Source organism: Triticum aestivum, chromosome 5A (genome assembly GCF_018294505.1).
Source record: "Triticum aestivum cultivar Chinese Spring chromosome 5A, IWGSC CS RefSeq v2.1, whole genome shotgun sequence".
Lineage (NCBI taxonomy): Eukaryota > Viridiplantae > Streptophyta > Magnoliopsida > Poales > Poaceae > Triticum > Triticum aestivum.
Window position 1 is genome coordinate 588,430,524 of NC_057806.1, and position 6,421 is coordinate 588,436,944.

Genomic DNA, 6,421 nt, shown 5'->3' on the forward strand with positions numbered 1-6,421 from the left:
GTTGATTCTCAACCTCACTCTGAAATTCCTTGAACTTTTCAAAGTTCTCAGACTTGTGTTTCATTAAGTAGACATACCCATATCTACTCAAGTCATCAGTGAGGGTGAGAACATAACGATAGCCACCGCGAGCCTCAACACTCATTGGACCGCACACATCAGTATGTATGATTTCCAATAAGTTGGTTGCTTGCTCCATTGTTCCGGAGAAAGAAGTCTTGGTCATTTTGCCCATGAGACATGGTTCGCACGTGTCAAATGATTCATAATCAAGAGACTCCAAAAGTCCATCTGCATGGAGTTTCTTCATGCATTTGACACCAATGTGACCAAGGCGGCAGTGCCACAAGTATGTGGGACTATCATTATCAACCTTACATCTTTTGGCATTCACACTATTAATATGTGTAACATCACGTTCGAGATTAAATAAGAATAAACCATTAACCAGCGGGGCATGACCATAAAACATGTCTCTCATATAAATAGAACAACCATTATTCTTAGATTTAAATGAGTAGCCATCTCGCATTAAACGAGATCCAGATACAATGTTCATGCTCAAAGCTGGTACTAAATAACAATTATTGAGGTTTAAAACTAATCCCGTAGGTAAATGTAGAGGTAGTGTGCCGACGGCGATCACATCGACCTTGGAACCATTCCCGACGCGCATCGTCACCTCGTCCTTCGCCAGTCTTCGTTTATTCCGCAGTTCCTGTTTTGAGTTACAAATATGAGCAACTGCACCGGTATCAAATACCCAGGAGCTACTACGAGCGCTGGTTAGGTACACATCAATAACATGTATATCACATATACCTTTGGTATTGCCGGCCTTCTTATCCGCTAAGTACTTGGGGCAGTTCCGCTTCCAGTGACCGTTTCCCTTGCAATGAAAGCACTCAGTCTCAGGCTTGGGTCCATTCTTTGGCTTCTTCCCGGCAGCTTGCTTACCGGGCGCGGCAACTCCCTTGTTGTCCTTCTTGAAGTTCTTTTTACCCTTGCCTTTCTTGAACTTAGTGGTTTTATTCACCATCAACACTTAATGTTCCTTTTTGATTTCCACCTCCGCTGATTTCAGCATTGAATATACCTCAGGAATGGTCTTTTCCATCCCCTGCATATTGAAGTTCATCACAAAGCTCTTGTAGCTAGGTGGGAGCGACTAAAGGATTCTGTCAACGACCGCATCATCTGGGAGATTAACTCCCAGCTGAGACAAGCAGTTGTGCAACCCAGACATTTTGAGTATGTGCTTGCTGACGGAACTATTCTCCTCCATCTTACAACTGTAGAACTTGTCGGAGACTTCATATCTCTCGACCCGCGCATGAGCTTGAAAAACCATTTTCAGCTCTTGGAACATCTCATATGCTCCCTGTTGCTCAAAACGCTTTTGGAGCCCCGGTTCTAAGCTGTAAAGCATGCCGCACTGAACCAGGGAGTAATCATCACTACGCGTCTGCCAAGCGTTCATAACGTCTTGTTCTGCTAGGAAAACAGGTGCTTCACCTAGCGGTGCATCAAGGACATATGCTTTCTAGCAGCTACGAGGATAATCCTCAGGTTACGGACCCAGTCCGTGTAGTTGCTGCCATCGTCTTTCAGCTTGGTTTTCTCTAGGAACGCGTTGAAGTTGAGGGCAACATTAGCGTGGGCCATTTGATCTACAAGACATATTGCAAAGATTTTTAGACTATGTTCATGATAATTAAGTTCATCTAATCAAATTATTTAATGAACTCCCACTCAGATAGACATCCCTCTAGTCATCTAAGTGATACATGATCCGAGTCAACTAGGTCGTGTCCGATCATCACGTGAGACGGACTAGTCATCATCGGTGAACATCTTCATGTTGATCGTATCTTCTATACGACTCATGTTCGACCTTTCAGTCTTCCGTGTTCTGAGGCCATGTCTGTACATGCTAGGCTCGTCAAGTTAACCTAAGTGTATTGCGTGTGTAAATCTGGCTTACACCCGTTGTATGCGAACGTTAGAACCTATCACACCCGATCATCACGTGGTGCTTCAGAACAACGGACCTTAGCAACGGTGCACAGTTAGGGGGAACACTTTCTTGAAATTATTGCGAGGGATCATCTTATTTATGCTACTGTCATTCTAAGCAAATAAGATGTAAAACATGATAAACATCACATGCAATCAAATAGTGACATGATATGGCCAATATCATTTTGCTCCTTTTGATCTCCATCTTCGGGGAGCCATGATCATCGTCGTCACTGGCATGACACCATGACCTCCATCATCGTGTCTTCATGAAGTTGTCTCGCCAACTATTACTTCTACTGCTATGGCTAACGGTTAGTGATAAAGTAAAGTAATTACATGACGTTTATGTTGACACGCAGGTCATAAATAAATTAAGACAACTCCTATGGATCCTGCCGGTTGTCATACTCATCGACATGCAAGTCGTGATTCCTATTACAAGAACATGATCAATCTCATACATCACATATATCATTCATCACATCCTTTTGGCCATATCACATCACACGGCATATGCTACAAAAACAAGTTAGACGTCCTCTAATTGTTGTTGCAAGTTTTTACGTGGCTGCTATAGGTTTCTAGCAAGAACATTTCTTACCTACGCCAAAACCACAACATGATATGCCAATTTCTATTTACCCTTCATAAGGACCCTTTTCATCGAATCCGATCCGACTAAAGTGGGAGAGACAAACACCCGCTAGCCACCTTATGCAACTAGTGCATGTCAGTCGGTGGAACTAGTCTCATGTAAGCGTACGTGTAAGGTCGGTCCGGGCCGCTTCATCCCATGATGCCGCCGAATCAAGATAAGACTAGTAACGGCAAGTAAATTGACAAAATCGACGCCCACAACAACTTGTGTTCTGCTCGTGCATAGAAACTACGCATAGACCTAGCTCATGATGCCACTGTTGGGGATCGTAGCAGAAATTTAAAATTTTCTACGCATCACCAAGATCAATCTATGGAGTCATCTAGCAACAAGAGGGAGAGGAGTGCATCTACATACCCTTGTAGATCGCGAGCGGAAGCGTTCAAGAGAACGGGGTTGATGGAGTCGTACTCGTCGTGATCCAAATCACCGATGATCCTAGCGCCGAACGGACGGCACCTCCGCATTCAACACACGTACGGAGCGGAGACGTCTCCCGCGCCTTCATCCAGCAAGAAGGAGGGAAAGGTTGAGGAAGAGAGCTCCAACAGCAGCACGACGGCGTGGTGGTGGTGGAGCGGCAGTACTCTGGCAGGGCTTCGCCAAGCACTTAACGGAGGAGGAGAGGTGTTGGGGAGGGGAGGGGCTGCGCCTTTGATGTGCTGTGCAGCCCTCTGCTTGCCCCTCTATTTATAGGGGAAGGGGGAAGGGGGCCGACCCCCTCTAGATGAGATCTAGAGGGGGGGGCGGCGGCCAAGGAGAGGGACTTGCCCCCCAAGCAAGGGGGCGCCCCCTCTAGGGTTCCTCCCCCCCCCCTCCCACAACCCTAGGCGCATGGGCCCAAGGGGGATGCGCCCCAGCCCACTTGGGGTTGGTTCCCTTTCCTCTACAGCCCATGAGGCCCTCCGAGAGAGGTGGCCCCTCCCGGTGGACCCCCGGAACCCCTCCGGTGGCCCCGGTATAATACCGATATGCCCCCGAACCTTTCCGGTGACCGTATGACAACTTCCCATATATAAATCTTCACCTCCGGACCATTCCGGAACTCCTCGTGATGTCCGGGATCTCATCCGGGACTCCGAACAACATTCAGTAATCACATACAAGTCTTCCTAATAACCCTAGCATCATCGAACCTTAAGTGTGTAGACCCTACGGGTTTAGGAACCATGTAGACATGACCGAGACAACTCTCCGGCCAATAACCAACAGCGGGATCTGGATACCCATGTTGGCTCCCACATGTTCCACAATGATCTCATCAGATGAACCACGATGTCGAGGATTCAAGCAATCCCGTATACAATTCCCTTTGCCAATCGGTACGTTACTTGCCCGAGATTCGATCGTCGGTATCCCAATACCTCGTTCAATCTCGTTACCGGCAAGTCACTTTACTCATTCCGTAACACATCATCTGGTGACCAACCCTTAGTCACATTGAGCTCAGTACGATGATGCCTTACCGAGTGGGCCCAGAGATACCTCTCTGTCATACGGAGTGACAAATCCCAGTCTTGATTCGTGCCAACCCAACAGACACTTTTGGAGATACCCGTAGTGCACCTTTATAGTCACCCAGTTACGTTGTGACGTTTGGCACACCCAAAGTATTCCTACAGTATCTGGGAGTTGCACAATCTCATGGTCTAAGGAAAAGATACTTGACATTCGAAAAGCTTTAGAAGACGAACTACATGATCTTGCGCTATGCTTAGGATTGGGTCTTGTCCATCACATCATTCTCCTAATGATGTGATCCCGTTATCAATGACATCCAATGTCCATGGTCAGGAAACTGTAACCATCTATTGATCAACGAGCTAGTCAACTAGAGGCTCACTAGGGACATGTTGTGGTCTATGTATTCACACATGTATTACGATTTCCGGATAACACAATTATAGCATGAACAATAGAAAATTATCATGAACAAGGAAATATAATAATAACCATTTTATTATTGCCTCTAGGGCATATTTCCAACACACGGTAAGACATAACATTCTTCCCTGGCAAAAAAACCTATGGTGAAGAATTCCTTCAAGTTGTCCTCAGTTACTGTGGAAGGGACCCAGTTGCAGATGGTCGGTGCTTTTGACGGCATGATGATCAAAAGACGAACTGAAAATAAAGTAACGTGCCGGTTCAATTCAATGGTGAAATTAACAGTTAAATGATGATGGTGCAAATAGGTAATGGCGGCTTAAGTAAGGGCTAATGTCATATAAGGGAAAAGTAAGCCGGCGTCATAAGCCTCCATGACTACAGACATTTGAAGGAAAACAGAAACAGAATTGGCTAAGTGTTTAGGCAAACAGGTTTCCTAGATTCTTGATATTATTCTAGATCGAGTGGTCGTTCAAAATGGAAAATATTCTAGACCTAAAAGTCTGGCACAGAAGAGTTCGTGAGCTCTAATGAAACCCTTTTTACCAAAAGAAGGAATCTACTAGTATCAAGGATGGGCACAAAATAACTACCATACGATTATATGTTTATTTTTGGATCAAGAAGAAGCCGCAGTGGAAAAACTACAACGAACCCGTGACGAACTGTGAAGAACACGCAGGAAACTTAGGAACCCTAATGCAGATCTGAGGAGAAGGAAGGTGAAAACTTACAACCACGGATCTTCTGTGGAGGTCGCCGCCGTTCTCTGGACCGATTCAGGTTGATGCAGCGGCCAAGGTCGACAGAGACGAGGAGCTCTGCGACGGTGGCGGAGCTTGAGCGGCGGTAGGGTTGCGAGGGGAAGAAGACGGAGAAAGAGAAGAATGAGAAAGACTGGGGCGTGCCTATTTATAAGGAGATAAGCGAACAGGTGGGCACAAAAATCTAGGAAGACCCAAATAATGACTATCCAACTAAATGGACGCCTCGATTCTCGGAAGACATTAAAAGATAAAGATCCGTTGAGGATGACATCATAACAGTTTTTTGTGTTTTTAGAAGATGACGTCATGACGAGTTACATAATTTTTACAGAGAGAGGAAGATGGATTTCATCTAAGTATTGAAGATTGACAAGGAACAAATTTCAAAGTCAACCTGGGGTCTAATGTTGGGAATATAGATACCAGGTAAGACCCGCCTGGGAGAGGCCGGGTCATCCCCAATGGCGGGTTACAAAAGAAGCCCAGTAACATTCAAGGCGGTAGTTTATTAAGACTTATAGAAGGCCTAAGGCCAGAGGCGGCTTAAGTCCCAATATTGTAAACCGCCATTGTAAGGAAAGACTTGTAAAGAAAGGCATGTAAAATAAGTCACCGAGCCAGACACGTTTTATAAGCCAGCCGGGACTCTGTAGGCCGCCAGGCTTCAACCCGTGTATATAAGGGGATGACCCGGCGGCGGCTTAGGTCAAGAGAGAACAACTCGAAGCCAGGACAAGCATATGTGTTCCCTGGTCTTCGAAACCCTAGCAATTCCAAACACAACTAGACGTAGGCTTTTACCTTCATCGTAAGGGGCCAAACTAGTATAAAACCTCTCGTGTCATTTGTCCCGATTAACCCCTTTAAGCTTCCTAGTTGTGATGGCCCTACGACTAAGTCCTTTTGCTAGGACATCTGTCGTGACAATTCCACGACAGTTACCGTTACTTGTTCGTTACAAATTATCTTGCTATCAAACTACCTGTTACCGACTATTTCAGTGCTTACAGAAAATACCTTGCTGAAAACCAGTTGCCATTTCCTTCCGCTCCTTGTTGGGTTCGATACTCTTACTTATCGAAAG